This window comes from Jaculus jaculus, chromosome 8, assembly GCF_020740685.1.
Source record: "Jaculus jaculus isolate mJacJac1 chromosome 8, mJacJac1.mat.Y.cur, whole genome shotgun sequence".
Classification (NCBI taxonomy): Eukaryota; Metazoa; Chordata; class Mammalia; order Rodentia; family Dipodidae; genus Jaculus; species Jaculus jaculus.
In genome coordinates this window covers 24,900,406-24,919,213 of record NC_059109.1, presented here as the reverse complement: position 1 = coordinate 24,919,213, position 18,808 = coordinate 24,900,406, and the positions used below count along the sequence as shown (strand labels likewise).

Genomic DNA, 18,808 nt, shown 5'->3' with positions numbered 1-18,808 from the left:
TATAGATTGTTACATAAAGGAGTGTAAGCAATGGAAAAGGCTACAGAAAAATACCTTTATATTTTTAGTTAAAAGGCAGTCACATAAAGATCATTTTTAGTCACATTATTTCTATGAGTGATATATCTGCCCAGTGATGGATTACTTTTGCATTTTTGCATTTGGTGCCTATGTCAGATATGTTTAACAATACCTGAAAAAAAAAGTTAAGTTGAACTTATACAAGGACATTCAATAATAATGTAAGAGAATGATTGTAATCTCAAGGGTAAAAAATCTTTCAGACTCTTAGAAATTTCACTCAAATTTAAATGATGACATCTGAGATTCTGAGTATAAAGGTAATGTTGTTTATTTATATTTTCTGTTTCTGAAGAAGCTGTGAGCTCCCTAACCATGTGTGTAAAAAGGCAGTTTTAGTTTTTGACTTTGTTTTCTGCCATTCTCAATGATCATTGCTTTTTTTTTTTTTAATGTGTCAGTTACGCTATCTTTAAAGCAGGACATCTTCTATCCATTGGCACCCATTATAAAGCTTTTTCATCTTTGTTTTATCAAACACTATGCACAGGTTTGTTTCTTTGTGTTGTATGTGGTGAGGGCTAATGGTTTTCTGGAATTATCTTCTGTGTTTATTTTGCATGTTTGCAGGTTCAAGCATAGAGCATCTGGACCAACTGACCAGCCTGTATGACCTACTCTTACCTGAGGGGGAAAAATGGCTATAGTGAAAAATATATTGTTTGTGTTCACACATGCTAGATTTATATTAAATTTTCAGGTTTTTATCTGTTTTATACTCTCTCCTTAAACTCCATTCTCTTCAAGGGTGCACCTTTCCCTCTGTTGCTTTTCTCATCTTTTGTACTTTGGTACTTGACTCCTCTTGCTAGTTCTGTAGAATTCTTAGTTTCTTCCAGCTTTGTCTTCTCTCCTAGTTGGGGTGTTCCTTCATCTGTGTATTACTGTTCATGCATGGGCTCACCTAGGAACTTACTTCTTATGCTTTTAAATGTAGCCTCTCATCTCCACTTGCCCCTGCCCAAGGACCTAGACCCAGCTCTGACAGATTCTGCAGCAAAGAAACTGCCCAAAGCTCATATTAACACTACAAAAAAAAAAAAAAAAGTAATAATCTCTGTATTCTCAACATGAGTTTTAAAGAACATTGGGTATGCTGTCCTGTCACTGCTTTCCTTTGTTCTTTTGAGAAATAACTTCTGTTGGAACCTAGGCATGACTCCCCGGTCAGACTCAGACTCACATCAAATAGTCTTCCAGGGACATTTTTAGGATAATGTAAGTAAATAATTTATGTCTTCCACTAGATGTGTGTACTCACACTCTACTTTTGGAGCTGTCTTGCCTCAATTATATTTCCTTACAATGTACTCATGTTCTTTTTCAAAAATATTTATATTTATTTCTCTGCTACTAGAGAGAGAGAGGGATAGAGGGAAAGTGAGAAAGGGAGGGAGAATGGGTGTTGCACTCTAGCCACTGCAAACAGACTTCAGAAGCACATGTCAGATTATGTACCTAGTTTTATGTGGAAAGTGGGGAATTGAACCGGGGCCATTAGTCTTTGCAAGCAAGCACTTTAACAGCTAAATCATCACTCTAGCACTATACTCAAGTTCATGTAATTTATTTGGCCAGAATTAAAATTAATGATGTAGGTATGGGAGGCTTAGTTCATAGGTTTGAAATATTTCCTTGATTCTCCCAATCATATTTTCTTACTTAATTCCTATGTGCATAGTTACCTCTGTCTATGCATAATTAGTTCTATCATATAGGTGATATGCTAGTAAATGTACCTTATGTCTTGTCCTTATGATATATGCCAATCTACAATATGAGAGCTTGCATTTTTAAATGAGGTCCTGGTAATCAGGAAGGGTCCATGATGGAGCTAAGTTTAGGGCAGTGGTATATAGGCAATGTGGGCCATTTTTAGGACACAAACTGAAAGAAAGCAGTGTGGCTATCCTCACCCTATTTCTAGCCTGAGGCTTATTACTTGAAGTAGTATTCTAATGGACACAGAGAGGATTTTAGGGATAATAGAACCAAAAATGGCAATTGAAATAAGAGCATTTTTTTCCTTTTGTTTTATTGACTGTTATTTGAGTCCACGATCTGCTTCTGCTAATCAATCGTAGTTAATAAAATTGAATCATTAGTTGTGTGAAAACATCACCATCTCTGTCCAGTTCATTGTCCTGGGATCCCTGTGTTCAGTTAAATCCCAGTAGATTTCCTCTGATTTTTCAGTGACTCATACCCTGATGTTTGTAGCATCATTTTCTGAAGATAGTTTCTTGTCATTAGGTTACTACTTTATAAGATGTTATAAATAAATCAAGTAGTGCTGAAATAAGCTGTTAATTATAGCAGGGCCTCTTATGTTCAGGTACCATCTAAAACGCCAAGTACTTGCAGCCTGTTTAAGGACCTAAAGTGTTGGCAGCCAGCTTGCCTTTCTTGTCAGTACAGTGTTTCTTGGTCAGCAGAAGTATTTTCCTTCATTTTTCCCTTCTCTAAGTGTACACTCAAACAAAAAATTAAATGTCATCAAAAGATCAACTGCTTGACATATGGTGTAAATTCAGTTGATTGAGGAGTATAATGGCAGCAAAATGTTTAAATATGAGTACCACTTTTTATAAACTTTTACTTTTGCCATGTGTGTGTGTGGGGGGGGGCTGGGTAGCATATGCATATATGTGTCAGATGCCCCATGCGCTACTTTATAGAGTCCAGAGGAGAAAGGTGGGTGCCCTCCTCCAAAGGAGGCTTTCCTTCAACCCAGAACTTGTCATTTTAAGTCAGCCCAAAGATTTTCTGGTTATCTTGTCCTCCATTATCCACGGATTTGGGGTTACAGATGTGTGTGGTAACACATTGATTTTTTTTTCCTTTTTATTGACAGCTTCCATACTTATAGACAATAAACCATAATAATTCCCTCCCTTCCTCCACTTTTCCCTTCACAAATCTACACTTCATCATATCCCTCTCTTTCTTCATTAGTCTCTCTGATTTTGATGTCATCATCCTTTCCTCCTACTATAAGGGTCTTGTGAAGATAGTTCTAGGCACTGTAAGGTCATGGATATCAAGGCCAATTTTGTCTGGTCGATTGCATTGTAAGCAGTCCTACCCTTCCCTTAGCTTTTACATCCTTTCTACTGCCTTTTCTGCAAGGGACCCTGAAACTTGGAAGGTGTGATAGAGATGTTTCTGTGCTGAACACTCCTCTGTCACAAGTTCTCAGCACTATGGTACCTTTAGAACCATCCCAGTGGTTATTGCCATTTGAAAAGAGAAGCTTCTCTAACCAAATGTGAAAGTAGCATGAATATACAGGTGTGAACATTAAGTAAAGTGCTTACAGAGGTGTTTGGTGAGCATAATATATGCATTTAGATAGACAGGAGCAGGCATTACTCTCCTAGTACTCATGAGCTCCCCCACCATAGACTTTTGATTGGGTTCTCAGTACCAGGCTGGACTGGGTCTCCAGTCCAATTAGAGAGCAGATGGTTTTCCCCATAACTGACATGCCACTATTACACCCATTAACTCATTTGACCTGGCTGGCCAAACTTGAGGCTTACAGTGTCCATTGTTTTCACCACTGATGGCTTCTTTTTCCCATAAGGCTGCATGCAGGGCAGATTTTTCCAGCTTTGTCAGCTGATCTATCAGGAGAAGGTTTTCAGTTCATCCAGTTTGATTTCTCAGTGACATTGAAGCCCAGGCATGTGGAGTCTTTAAAAATAGAGTCTTATCTATTCTGTTGGGAAACCAAGAGCCTTGGAAATAGCCTATACTGTTTTGGGGGCATCAAGGACCTCCATGGCCAAGACCTCACTGGAAGTATCCCATCCCTGGCACTGATTTTTTCAAGTAATAGCCTATGGCTTCTGGGTGTATCATTATCCAAAAAAGTAGGTTATCTTGTGGCTTATTCACAATATCCTGAATTTTGATTACCCTCCCCCAACATTCTGTTTATTCAAACTCTTCCCCTGGCCTTGCTTAGGCTATTCCATCCACAGTAATCTGTCCACCTACTTACAAATATACAGTACCATACTCTTAAGTCCACACCTCTCCTCTCAACCTTATAGCCTTTTTCTAGCTTACTGGATCCTGCTATTGACTTTTACTCCAACTCTTGCACATACCTGAACATTTATAACGAGGGTCCACCTACGAGAGAAAACATGTGGCATTTGGCTTTCTGGCCCTGGGTGACTTCACTTAGTATAACCCTTTCCAGATCCATCCATTTCCCAGCAAGTTTCATAATTTCATTTTTCTTTACTGCTGAATAAAACACCATTGTGTAAATGTACCACATCTTTACTATCCATTCATCTGTTGAAGGACATCTAGACTAGTTCCATTTCCTAGCTATTGTGAATAAAGCATCAATAAAAATGGTTGTGCAAGCATCACTAAGGTAGAGAGATGAATCCTTAAGATATATGTCTAGGAGTGCTATAGTGGATCATATGGTAAATCAATTTTTAATTTTTAGCTATATCCAGGACCTCCATACTGATTTCCACAATGGCTATACCAGACTACATTCCCACCAACAGTACAGAAGTGTTCTCTTTTTTCCTTGTCCTTGTCAACATTTATTGCCATTTGTTTTCCTGATGATAGCCATTCTGGCAGGAGTGAGATGGAATCCCAAAGTAGTGTTAATTTGCATTTCCCTAAAGGCTAAGAATGTAGAACACATTTTTAGATGTTTGTATGCCATGTTCTTTTGAGAACCCTATTTAGTTCCATAGCCCATTTTTTTATTGGGTTTTGAATGTTTTACTGTATATATTTTTTGAATTCTTTGTATATTCTGGATGTTAATCCTCTATCAGGTGTATAGCTGCCAATGATTTTCTCCCATTCTGTAGGTTGTCTCTTGGCTCTATTCACAGTGCCAGTTGCTGTAAAAAAACTTTGTAATTTCATGAGATCACAGTGTTTTATTAGTGTTTTTCTTTTTTGAACAACTGGTGTTATATTCAGAAAGCCATCACCTATGCCAACATACTGAAGGATTTCCCCTACATTTTCCTCTAGTAGCTTCAGAGTTTCAGGTTTGATGCTAAGGCCCCTGATCCATTTGGACTTGCTTCTTTTCATGGAAAGAAGCAAGAATCTATTTTCATCCTTCTACATATAGATCTCCAGTTTTCCCAGCACCATTTGTTGAAGAGGCTGTTTCTTCTCCAATGACTTTTTTTTTTTTTTGGTACTTTTGTCAAAAATTAGATGGTTCTACCTGCATGGATTAACATTTGGGTCCTGTATTCTGTTTCATTGACCTAAATTTTTGTCTTTGTGCTAGTACTATGCAGTTTTTGTTACTATGGCTTTATAACATAGCTTAAAATCTAGTATGGTGATACTGCCAGCCTTATTTTTGTTGTTCAAAATTGTTTTGGCTATTTAAGGTTTTTATTTTCTTCCAAATGAATTTTAGGATTCTTTTTTTTTCTTTCTATTTCTGTGAATAATGCCATTGGAATTTTGATGGCATGGAATTTTGCATTAGATGTATAGATTGCTTTTGGTAAGATTGACATTTTCACAATACTGATTCTTCCAATCCTAGAACATGGGATGACTTTCCATTTCCCAGTGTATTCTCCAGTTTTTCACTTGAGTGTTTTAAAGTTCGGATCCTTCACTTTCTTGTTTAGATTTATTCCAAAGTACTTTATTCATTTATTTTTTGAGGCAATTGTGAATGGGAGTGGTTCCCAGATTTCATCCTCTACATGTTTATTGTTAGTATATAGAAAAGCTACTGATTTCTCTGTTTTTATTTTGTATCCTGCTATTTTGCTAAAATTGTTTATCAGCTCTCAGAGTTTGCTGGTAGAGTCTTTAGGGTCCTTTATGAATAGAACCATAGCATCTGCAAATAATGACAATTTGATCTATTTTTTTTTTCTATTTTGTATCCCATTTATGAGTGTCTCTTGTCTTACTGCTATAGCTGACTTCCAATACTATATTAAGTAAGAGTGGGGAGAATAGAAACCCTCATTATAGTAGAAAAGCTTCAAGTTCCTTCCATTCCCAGTTTCTGTAGAACTTTTACCATGAAGGGCTGTTGGATTTTGTCAAATGCCTTTTTTGTTTCTATTGAGATCATTGTGTGGTTTGTGTTCTTCCGCCCATTTATGTAATGTATTACATTTATTGATATACATATGTTGAACCATCCCCACATCTCTGGGATGAAGCCTACTTGGTTGGGGTGAATGATCTTTTTGATATATTCTTGTATTTTGTTTGCCAATATTTTTGAGTATTTTTGCATTTATGTTCATGAGTGATATTAGTCTGTAATTTCCTATTTTTTTTATCTTTGTCTGGTTTTGATATCAGAACAATGCTGGCTTCATAGAAGGAGTTCGGTAGAATTACTTCCTTTTCTATCCTATGGAAAAGTTTGTGGAGCAGTGGTGATAGTTCTTCCATGAAGGTCTGGTAAAATTCACCAGTGAACCATCTTGGCCTGGACTTTTTTAGTTTTGAAACATTTTATAATTGCTTGGATCTCTGTACTTGTTATAGGTCTATTTAAATCATTTATCTTATCTTGATTTAAGTTTTGTAGGTCATAAAAATCAAGGAAATATTCTATTTCAGATTTTCAAACTTAGAGGCATATATATTCTTAAAGTATGTGCTTATGATTTTCTGAATTTCTTTGGTATCTGTTGTAATGGTGCCTTTTTAATCTCAAATTTTATTAATTTTTGTCTCTTTTCCCTTTCATCTGGTCAGATTTCTTAAGTGGTTACCAATCTTGTTTATCTTATCAAAGAAGCAACTCTTTGTTTCATTGATTCTTTGGATTGTCTTTTCATTTTTATTTCATTAATTTCTGCCCTAATCTTTATTATTTCTCCTCATCTACTGACTTTTGGTTTGCCTTTTTCTTTTTCCAAGGACTTAAGGTGAAGCATTAAATTGTTAACTTGAGAATTCTCTAATTTCTTAATATAGGCACTTAGAGCTATAAATATTTCATATAGGACTGCCTTCATTGTCCCAAAGGTTTTGGTATGTTGTGTTCTCATCACCATTTGATTCTATGAATTTATTGATTTCCTTTTAGATTTCGTTAATGACCCACTCATCATTCAGTAGTGTACCATTTAATCTCCAAGAAATTGTGTATTCTCTGTAGTTTGTCATGTTACTGATTTGTACTTTGATCCCATTGTGATCAGATGGAGTCCAACAAATTATTTCAATTTTCCTTTATTTATTAAGGTTATTAAGACCCTAATATATGGTGTATTTTAGACAATGCTTCATGTGCTGCTGAGAAATATGTGTATTCTGTAGAATTTGGATGTAATGTTCTGTAGATATCTATTAGGTCCATTTGTTCTATGACATCATTAAACCTGATGTCTCTCTGTTTAGTTTTTGCTTGGATGTCCTGTCAGTTGATGAGAGTGAGGTATTATAGTCACCCACTACAATTATGTTTGGTGATATATGTAACCTTAAGTCTAAGAGTGTTTGATAGTATTTGGAGCCCCCATATTAGGTGCATATATGTTTAGGATTGTAATGTCCTTCCGTTGGAGTTTTCCTTTAGTCAGGAATCATTAATGTTGAAGTCTATCCTGTCAGATATTAGTATAGCAATACCTGCTTATTTCCTAGGCATATTTGCTGGGAATACCATTTTCCATCCTTTCACTCTAAGATATTGTCTATATTTTAATGAGAGATGTTTCCTGGAAACAACAAAGAGAAAAATCCTGCCTTTTATCCCAGTTTTCAAGCCTGTGTCTTGTGGTTGGAACATTGAGGCCATTGATATTAAGAGTTATTATTGAAAAGTACGTGTCTATGCTCACCATTCTTCTTGTTTTGTAGTGCTTCCTATTTACTCTTTATTCTCTTGTGTTAACTTTACACTTAAACATTTGAGTATGGTTTATTTTTTTCTCTTTCCTCATGTGTGTGCTCTGGTTTCTCCTCAGCCTGAAGGATTCCTACAAGCATTTTCTGTAGACCTGGCTTAGTTGTCATAAATCCCTGTAGTCTGTTTTTGTTGTGGAATATTCTTATTTCCCATCTATTTGGATAGATAGCATTTCAGGATAAAGTTATCTTGGTTGACAGTTGCTATCTTTCAGAATTTGGAATGAATCATTTCAAGCCCTTCTGGATTTTAAAGATGGTTTTGAGTAATCAGCTTTTATTCTGATGGGCTTGCCTTTATAGGTGACTTTCTTTTTTTCTCTAACTGCTTTCAATATATTTTCTTTGTTTTGCATGTTTAGCAGTTTAATTATAACAGGGCAAGAAAAGGTTCTTTCCTGGTTTTGTCTGTTTGCTGTTCTTAAACCTTGTATCTGAATTAGCATTTCTTTACCAATTTAAGGAAATTTTTCTGCTATGATTTTGTTGAACATGCATACCAAGCCTCTGGATTGAAATTCTTCTCTTTCTATTATACTTTGAATTCTTATATTTGATCTTTTCATAGTATCCTGAGTATCTTAAAATTTCCATTCATACCTTTACATTAGCTTGTCTTTCTCTTTGTTGGACTGTATTAGTTTGGCCATCTTGTCTTCTAGTTTAGATAGTCTGTTCTCTTTTTAATCCATTCTACTGGGAAGACTTTTCATACAGTTTTTAATTGACTTACTGGGTTTTCAGTGCTAGTACTTCTATCTGTTTATTTTCTTCAGTATTTCTATTTCCATACTCATGTTTTGTAAAGACCTTCTTATTCATTAAGCTGGTTTCCTGTGTTCTCTTTCAAGAGTTTATTTTCTTCTTTGATTCATTTGATTTCATTGAGTATAGATAAAATCTTTTTTTTTTTTTTAATCTTTGTCAGGCATTTCATCTAAAACAGTCTCATTAGGGGTCATTTCTGATGGATTTATAATTTTGGGTGGGATTTTATTGACGTTATTTTTTGTGTTTCTTTTATTATAATGTAGAGATTTTTGTATCCTGAGTTGATTTGATGCTTGGGTTTTCTAATTATCTGCAGTGTTCTTAGATGTGGAAATCCAATTTTATATACCTTCAGGATAAGAGTTTAAGGTGCCAAGAGTAGCTCTTGTACTCCAATCCAACAGCAAAAAATAACCCTAGGCATTGAGTTTGCCTACTATTTAAATATTCTAGTGTTTTTGATGGTACTATTTACTGGCAAATTCTAAAACTCAACTGAGCAATAAAGCCATTGATAAAAACCAGAACAGCTATGCAAGTGTGGAGATTAAAACAAACAGATAACATTATAAAGCCCAAATCCCTAAGAATGTGTGTTGCTCTATATCTTTAATCCTGTCAGCTGGGAAGTCGAGATTTCTATTCTGAAATGGGTTCCAGGTCAGCCTTGATCTGAATCAGATCCTGCTCCCAATAATAAGAAGAAGACAAAGTCCCTATAAATCTGAAAGCATCAAAGGCAACAATAGTTAACCCCAAAATACACCTTATTTGAGAATGGTAAAGACAACCAAGAATAGCAACCTATAACCTGCCCTGGCAAGGACAGAGAGATTAGCACTTCCAGTGCAGGCCTAGGTGCCTGCTGTTTTTGTCAGTAGGCCTTGTTACCTTTTGAGGTGGCTTCCCATCTCACAAATGCTGAGTGCCCACCTCCCTCCCTCCCTATTGTGTTGTGGATTTCGTGTGCTGGGTGCATTCTACAGAGTTTCATGGTTCTCACAGTTGGGGGTATGGGAGAGTGCATGAAGCCTGGAGTTGTACTGGAACTGCTTAGCTGGTCCCACATCTTCTAACTCGTCTCTGCTGTCTCCTCTTCAAGTATCTTGACTTTGTAAGGAGGCTGATGGGGTTGGAAATCCCCTTGTTTGGTTTCTGCTCCTGCAGCTCAGCACCTGGTGCATGGATCAGGGCCACAAGTGCCTTAGTGGGATTCTGGCTGGTTTCCACATTTCTGGTAGTTGTTTGTCTCTCCTGCTTCTCTGCTGTGGCTAATAACCTATATACTTTCACTTCTTGGAAGAAGTGAATTTTTCTATGGTTTTGCTAAAATCCCTCCTTAGGCTGGTTTGGCATGAGTCCTATGCTGTCATCTTACCTGAAAGTCTTCCCTAGATTTGTTTTAAATGTGAGTGCTAAAGTATCAAGTTCAGGCAGTCTGAGGCTCTAGCTGACCCTCATGCTTTAGCAACAAGTATCCTTTACCCTCTGACCCACGTCCCCAGCCCTCTTCAAATGTTTAATCATCTTCTCCCCATTTTGAACATAGTGCACAAGGTTTCTATGGCCTTAGTCACTGATAGTCAATTGTCGGTAAATTGTTAATCTCATGTTTGATTAAAATGTCACTATCTCTCCTTTCCTGAGCACAAAAACTAACAGAGGGAGTTGTAGAATTAACTTTCTGCCTTTTCTTCCTTCAGCATTCTTTTTTTTTTTTTTTATACAAAGAAGTGATGGGTTCTTAATAAGATATGTGCTGTTTACTTTCAAGTATACTTCAGGATCATCCTTTTTGACTCATTCTGTAAGGTGAAAGTTGAAGATCATTCTAGACCATGATCCCACAACTATCTTCAGGAGATACCACTGAAGGAATAATTTTGCCCCCTAATGTCAAGGTGCATTTGTATTCCCTGACCACACACTTTTTGGGTGAATTAATAGCAGAATAATTTCAATTCTCCATCCTCTTCAATATCTGCATGTTTGTGGAGGCAAACACATCATACCAGACCCAAGACAAGAGACAGGACAGGTTAGTTCTTCCCTCCCTTTTTCTCCTCTCTCCACTGTCCCTCTCCAACTCTGTTTTGTTGCTATTTAAAGATGTATAAGTGGAATCAGCAGAGGCATTAGGTAAACAGACATCCTACTAGAAAACTTTCTTCTGCTGTCCACTATAGGCAGGAGAGTTAATTGTAATTTTTATAAGACATATGTGTATCTCTGTTTCCATCTATATGTGTATAAAATTGGGACAAGGTGAAATTTTCATCTCCTGACTCTTAGAAAGCTATGAGGGATGTGTCAAACACAACTGCAGGCTCCTCACTTCATAGGTAAATTACATAAACATTCTCTTTGTCAGTTTTGCCCTGGTCCCAGTGAACATTATGCTACCTTGGGAGGATGTTCATACTTAGGAACACTTAAGAGTTTATGCATAATACACATCTTAAATTAAACTCAGAAAATTGGAATAAGCAATTATATAGCAAGTTCAAAACACATATTTAAAGCATACATATTTATTGTCCCTTGCCTCTGAAATGAGTATTTTTTTCAGTGAGTATAAAATACTATTATTTATAGTTTTATTTTGAAAAATCTGGTTTGGGGGTTGTCATAACCTTGATAACTATTATTATCCTTCTCTGAGATATTTTGAATAAATATTATGAAAAACATTTGCTCAGTATTTCTGTGTAGGTATATGCCAGATGTGTGATGACATGCAGCCTTGTAAATACCATAATGTGAACTTCTTGGAAGGATTGTAATCAAGAAGTATTTTCTATTCTTAACATAACTCTGAAGACATGAGTTAAAAGATAATGTGTATGTTTGTATTTGCATGTGCACACAGTTTTTAACTTCACATTAACATACTTCTCCAAGATCATGTCTTTTTCTGAAATAGAAAATTTAAGGAATATCTATAATTATTTTGAGCATGACAAATTCATGACTCAAATACAGTGATAATTGTGTCTATAAGAGCTCAAATTCTCTAGCCTGAAGTAAGACAGAAGAAAGACAGCGTGGCAATAAAAGGTTTCAGGAAGGTATTACTCTTTGAAAAGAAAAAAAAAAAAGGCTAGGAAAAAAATTATGAGAAAATAAGGGGAAGAAATGAGAAAGTGAGCAGTTGCCTGTGTTGAAGATGTGATAGTTTTTTGTTGTTTTTTTTTTCTTTGTTTTCTTTGTAAACTTTCATCTTCACTGTCTTTACATAATAGGATCATTTCTTTCTCTACTTAGTGTATAACATATGCTAAAACAACAGCCTTTGAAAATAAAAACTTTGTTGATCTTGTAATTTATTCTACCTAGTCATTCGATTTGAATTAAGTGAATAATTCTTGAAATAACATACCTGAACTCTAGTTTCAACTTATTTTCTGGTAAATACAGTTATATTTGTCTTTAAATGTCTTTAAATAATGCTTCAAATGGACTTCTAGTCATAGCTATTATTAATAGTACAGACACGCTGGTTCACCACAATAGACACTTTGAGCAAATTCTGGGGTCTCAATTAGCACTTTTGATACATTTATTGCTCCATCAAATCCATACACTATAGAATCACTTTAAGAAAATTTCCAGGGAGTAGCTATCATATTAGATAGCTAAGGTGTTTTTTTTAATTTATTTTTATTTTTATTTTTTATTTTGAGGTAGCATCTCACTTTAGCCCAGGCTGACCTGGAATTCACTCTGTATTCTCAGGTTGGCCTCAAACTCATGGCGATCCTCTTACCTTTGCCTCCCGAGTGCTGGGATTAAAGGCGAGCACTACCATGACCAACTTGGATTGGATATCTTTTGAGTAAAGTGAAATAATAGTGAAAATTATGTTTTAAAATATAATGATAGAATTGTAACTGATTTGATGACAAGCATAATAGATTTTTTTTTCTTAAAATGTATGGAATATATTGAATTCCAAGAAAAAAATTCCATGGAATGAATATGAGAGAGGAATACTTACTGATTCTGGGGTGTTTATATGCCTAAATGCAACTTATTAAGTTATTGTAGACTGATCCTTCTTCAGATTCCTCACCCTAAACCAGTATTAATGAAAAACAAATGACTGAGATATAAAATTATGATTTAAGACTTTGCAATTACTAAAATTGTGATGAATCCTTCAATATATATTAAATTAGCTTGTGTTGGTTAGTAATGTAGTAAATGCACCAAGTTTGACTCATTCTCAACCACTCTTAGCAAAGAAACTGAATTCTTTTAATTTCATTTTATTTGCATGCGTAGTATATGTGGTATGGTATGTGTGGTGTGCTGTGTGTATGGTTGATGTATGTGCAGATGTGTGCATCCCATGCACACATACAGACATCCCAAGAGAATGCTGGATATCTTCCTGTATGATCTCTTTTTTGTTTACTTGAGGTGGAGTCTCTCATTGAATATAGAACTGCCTATTTTGGTCAGACTGGCTTACAAGTGAGCCCCAGTGATTCTCCCATCTTTTCTCCTCACAGAACTAGGGTTACAGGCAGGTATGCGTAACCATATCCAAGTGTTTTCAGGGGTGCTGAGGAATCCAAGAGCAAAACAGGCCCTCTCAAGCCCTCTTGCTTAGGGCAAGCTCTCTTTCCTATTAGAATATTTCCCCAGTCCAACTTGAAAATAATTTCTAAACATCAGGTGAAAACATTCTGATTTTGAGACTGGTTACATTTTGTGAGATTTTCATGCAGATTACAGCCATATTTCATGTATTTATTTTTGTCTCTAGAAGCTAATGAAAATCAGTTGGATGAAATGCCATTAATCCCTCAAGAGAAAGAACTGGGGCAATATTTAGTGTAACAGATGTGTTTTATACATGTGCTTGTGATAAAGTAGGAATTTGTGCATCAGGAGCAAGGATTAAAAAAAGGAAAACTGGAAAATTGCAGATCAAGCTTCTGTTTGTTGTGAAGGAAATTTAATGACTAGCCAGTGCCTCATTTATTATTTTCAATAATTTTGAGGTAATAATACATAGGACCAATCTTAAATTGTTAACTCTGGGCTCCAAAATTGAAAAATATAGGATTTGCCACACCTAAGATATTTATCACAGAAATAATATTCATAAAACATTTTCCCATGAAAAGATTAGAAGGAAAGTAAAATTGTTATCACTTCATTATATCCAAATTTTATATTAAATGTTCTTCAAGGTAACTCAGTATATTTGAGTTGATATTTTGTGTTATAAAAATTAGGGTATCGGGCTGGAGAGATGGCTTAGCGGTTAAGCGCTTGCCTGTGAAGCCTAAGGCCCCCGGTTCGAGGCTCGGTTCCCCAGGTCCCACGTTAGCCAGATGCACAAGGGGGCGCACGCGTCTGGAGTTCGTTTGCAGAGGCTGGAAGCCCTGGCGCACCCATTCTCTCTCTCCCTCTATCTGTCTTTCTCTCTGTGTCTGTCACTCTCAAATAAATAAATTAAATTATTAAAAAAATTAGGATATCATTTCTTTACATTCTAAATTAGTTAACATAAATCAAAATACACTAAATAGTAAGTGAAAACTCTAAAATTACCTTGGTTGTTAAATAGTGTAATTGTAATGATCCAGCGCAGCAGACCTTGGTGCAGTAATCGCCCACGTGACTGGATGCTGTGAGTGTAGACTTTGGACTTGGAGTAGTACTGCCCGTGCACCCTCCTGCTGCAGCACTGTTCAGCATGGAAAGCTTTCCTGATATCCATGGGGAAGCATCACCCCTCATAAGTGCGACCATTTATAAATGTGCTCTTGATGCACATAAAAAAGTATGATTTCACATAAATATTACTGCTGTAACTATTTACTTAAAACATGCACTTCTGGGAAATAACATGCTATGCTTGTATGAGTTATTACCTATCACATTTCCAGGTGCCATTTCAAGTTTCTCTGCTGACTTTCATGGCTATAAATTCTTCATAACTATGAATTATGGGTTATGAATTATGGACTCGCTTTTAAATATACTTAAATCATTCTTCAAGACCATGTAATCTGGGCAAAACCCTCACCTCTTCATTAATAATGAATAAAAAAATGTCAGTGTATCCTGAATTAGTTTTAAATGAATTGATAAATTAATCCTCATATTTTGGCAAGCAAAAAAAATGTTTTTTTTATATATCTTGGCCAAAACCATATTTTGGGGAACACTTTGGGCATGTTAATATTGTATAATTCAAGTGAATAGAACTTCATCTTATCCAACTTCCACCCATGTAATTTTAAATATAAAAAAATGAGCAGGGCATGGTGGTGCACGCCTTGAATTCCAGCACTTGGGAGGCAGTGGTAGGAGGATCACCATGAGTTTGAGGCCACCCAGAGACTACATAGAGAATTCCAGGTCAGCCTGAGCTAAAGTGAGACCCTACCTCGAAAAAACAAAAAAAAGAAGAAGAAGAAGACTGTTGGATTGGGCTGCAGAAATGACTAAACTGTTAAAACACTTGCCTGAGAAGCCCAAGGACCCAGATACGATTCCCCAGGAACCATGTAAGCCAGATACTCAAGGTGGCACATGCATCTGGAGTTTGTTTTTAGTGGCTAGAGGCCCTCGTCTGTCCATTCTCTCCCTCTCTCTCTCTCTCTCTCTCTCTCTCTCTCTTTCTCTCTCTCCCTCTCTCTATCTCCAATAAATAGAAAACTTTTAAAAAAGTTACTGTTGGTTATTTTGGTGGAATTTGCAATGAGATTGTCCAGTTAAGCAATGCAGGAATAGGTTCTCATAAATTTCCATCATTTTGTATTATGTTTGATTGCTCATCAAGTGTTAATTTAAAGAGAGTTTTGCTGTGCATGATGCTGAGTAAACATAGCACTGTGTGGAACAAAAAAGTATGGGCTGAAAGTCAGCCAGCCACCAGCACTTGGTACAGCCTGTCCCTCAGAGCATTGCTTTCTGTGCTGACAGGATGTGCACCCTATTCCTTCAGAGCCTGATGACCGGCTTCCACCTCTTCCCAATTTTACAAGACCATTGAATCTTAATTCTAGTTTGCTGAGTGAGTACTGGCTTAAATTAACTAGTGCATTTGATATAGTTGAGAAAGAATCTTGAAATGACCCATTACACATGGAAACAAGGAGTTCTATCTTAGCTGATGATATGATGTCAAGATTACATGTAGCTACTAATCCACCAACCAGTGTGAACTCTGTGTATGTGTGTGTGTGTGTGTGTGTGTGTGTGTGTGTGTGTGTAGAACTATTAAGGAAACTTATAAGATTTTTTGTTTGTTTGTGTTTTGGTATGAGGACTAAATTCAAGGCTGTGCACATGCCAGAAAAGTGGTATGTCATTGGATTATCATGCATTTATTTTTTTATGTATGGCTCATAAACTGGGATTTTATTTTGCCTCACTTTACAAAACACTATTACTACAAGGACAGAAATATTATTATTGCCAGCTTAAAGGTAAAGAGATGAATGTCCTACTCTGCTGAAAAATGTGTCTTAAGGATAGATTTTCCACGTTTCAAAGTGCTGCAGTTTTTAATGTATTAACTCCAAAGATCATTTGAAAACCTTAAAAAATTGAAATGTTCTTTGAGTAAATGATTTTTGTGTTAAAAAGTGAAAAAAAAATCCTGAGAATTTTTTATTCGTTTACATGATTCAAAGACTGTAACAGAAAGGATGTCATGGTATTAATTTGTACCATATGTATTTGTGCTTTATTGTTCATATATTATGTGAGGAATGTATTTGTTCTTACTTTCTGTTCAATGTTAAAGCATAAACTAGAATGAGTCTTAATGGAATTTATTTTGATAAAAATAATTTATTTTAATATTTTATCATTTTTCCAATTGTATGTAGCTTAATAAGCATCTATATTATCTTTTATTTTTTAATTTGCACCTGTGTGTATATCTGTGCAAGCATGAGCACACACACCCCAGTGCCTCTGGCCACTGCACATGAACACCAGACACATGTGCCACTGCATGTGCTTATGGGCTTGTGTGGTGTCTTGGGAATTCTTCCTGGGCCACCAAACTTTGCAAACAAGTTCCCTTAACTGCTGAGCCATCTGCTTAGTACCAGCTATAGAATCCTAATTTTATTTGTAAGCTCACTTATTTATTCAGACAATAATTATGTCTTAAGGATGTCCCACACTGAGTTCACAGGCTGAATGAAAGAGAAAAGCACTGTCCCTGCTCCTGAGGATATTTCTGTATGGTAATTACCACATAAGCACAAGGGGACATCACCAGAGAGGTAACCCCATACTTTGTGAAAGATTTCTGTACCTATTGTATCCTGCTGGGGTATACACAGTCTTTGTGAGTACTGAAACCAAACCACATCAAACTACAAAAAGATGCTTAAGTTTTAATTAACTAAAATCATTAATTGGCTGCTTTCTGGCAGGTGACAAACAATAGGCAGTCCTTTAATAAAAGTGTCTAGGGGGCCATGGAGATGGCTCAGTGGTAAAAGGTGCTTTCTTGCAAAGCCTACAAGCCCAGGTCCAATTTCCTAGTCAGTACCCATGTAAACCAGACTTACAGACTGAAACGTAGGTCTGGATTTCCTATGCAGTGCCAGGAGATCCTGATATGTCTATTCTCTCTATCCTCTCTCTCCATTCCTCCCTCCTTCCAATTTACCAATAAAAATAGACTCTTTTAAAAAGCACCTATGAATTGAGATTATTGCTCAAAAGGGTTTGATGATTCTATAATTAAAGAGATTTTGGAGACTGTCAACTGATAGGTAACTTTTTTCAAAGTATTTAGCTGAATCTAATAACTAGAACATTTTTATGGGCCAAAATGCATTTTTCTGTTCTAAGATATTGTTAGTGTTTATAGGCAGTGATAAGTAAACATTAAAACATATCTATAGTGCTATTTTGTTTATTTATTTTTAGTTTTTGAAGAAACAGTCTTATGTCCAAGCTGACCTTGAATTCCTTCCTAATCCTCATGCCTTATCTACGAGGTGCTAGAATTACACACATGCACAACCATGACTAACAATGCATTTTTTTTTTTTTAGTGCCAAAGAACAATTAAAAACATTAAGTAGCCCAGGAATTACATTTCACATTTCTTTCACCTTAGTTAGACCTGGGCATTGGAGTTTCACAAAATGTTGGTAGACTTACTATATATTTGTTATACTATATATTTGGTAGTAGTTTTATGTCACATGCACAGCCCGCCTTGTCTCAAAATTAGAAATATAATTTTGTATACAACACAGTTCAGTGGCAAATGAAACTAGTAGCGCTATCTTAATCTGAAGCATTTAGTACACAGGTAACAAAATAAAACTTAAAATGTTTATATTTTGAAGTTTAAAAAGATTTACTATAGAGCTTAAAAGAAGGAAAGAAAACAGGGCTCCTTTTATCAAGTAGGAGGGAGTCCTCTGGAAATGGTAAAGTCCCACAATGTTTTTCTTAAGCATCGCTTTATACTTTATTCCTACTGTTATTTGGTTTACATTTAAGTTACTTGATATTTAGCTTACATCTATATTTCCCACCAGCAAACACTCAGATATGAATTTGCATATAGATTAATACTTGTGCATAATGAGATGATTCGACTTTTTTGGTATTATTCAAGGAGAAACACTAGTTTTTGTTTTTCTTTCTTGTCTCCCCTCCCCTTCCCCCCCCCCCCCCAGCCCTTTTCTGAGCATCCTTAGGCTGGACTCAACTTTACCCTTTAGGTGGCAGCATTTGAAAACACTTACAGAAAGTCACCACCTGTTAGAAAATAGTTTGAAAAATAGTACCTGTGTTTACAAAAGATTTAATTATATTAGTCTTTTTTTATTTATAGTCAAGCCCATCTGTTACCAAGCCCTAGCAGTGTCTCATGATTTGGAATACAGTAAAACATCTTTCTATCCACATAAGGCTACTCTGTTCCTATAAAAAGCCCATTATCTTTTGAGCTATCATTTCTCACGTCTTACATTTTTAATAAAAGCAGGGGATCTTCTAAATCTGTGTTTGTATAGGAACTCTGTTCCTGGCATATTCCTGTTTCAGTACCTGT

General features: G+C 35.9%; 1 protein-coding gene across 3 annotated transcripts in view; it reads left to right on the top strand.

Moving 5' to 3' along the window:
* The window catches only part of Adgrb3 (adhesion G protein-coupled receptor B3), a 772,147-nt gene that overhangs the window by 208,614 nt on the left and 544,725 nt on the right, over nucleotides 1-18,808 (top strand). The gene's annotated exons all lie outside the window — the stretch shown is intronic.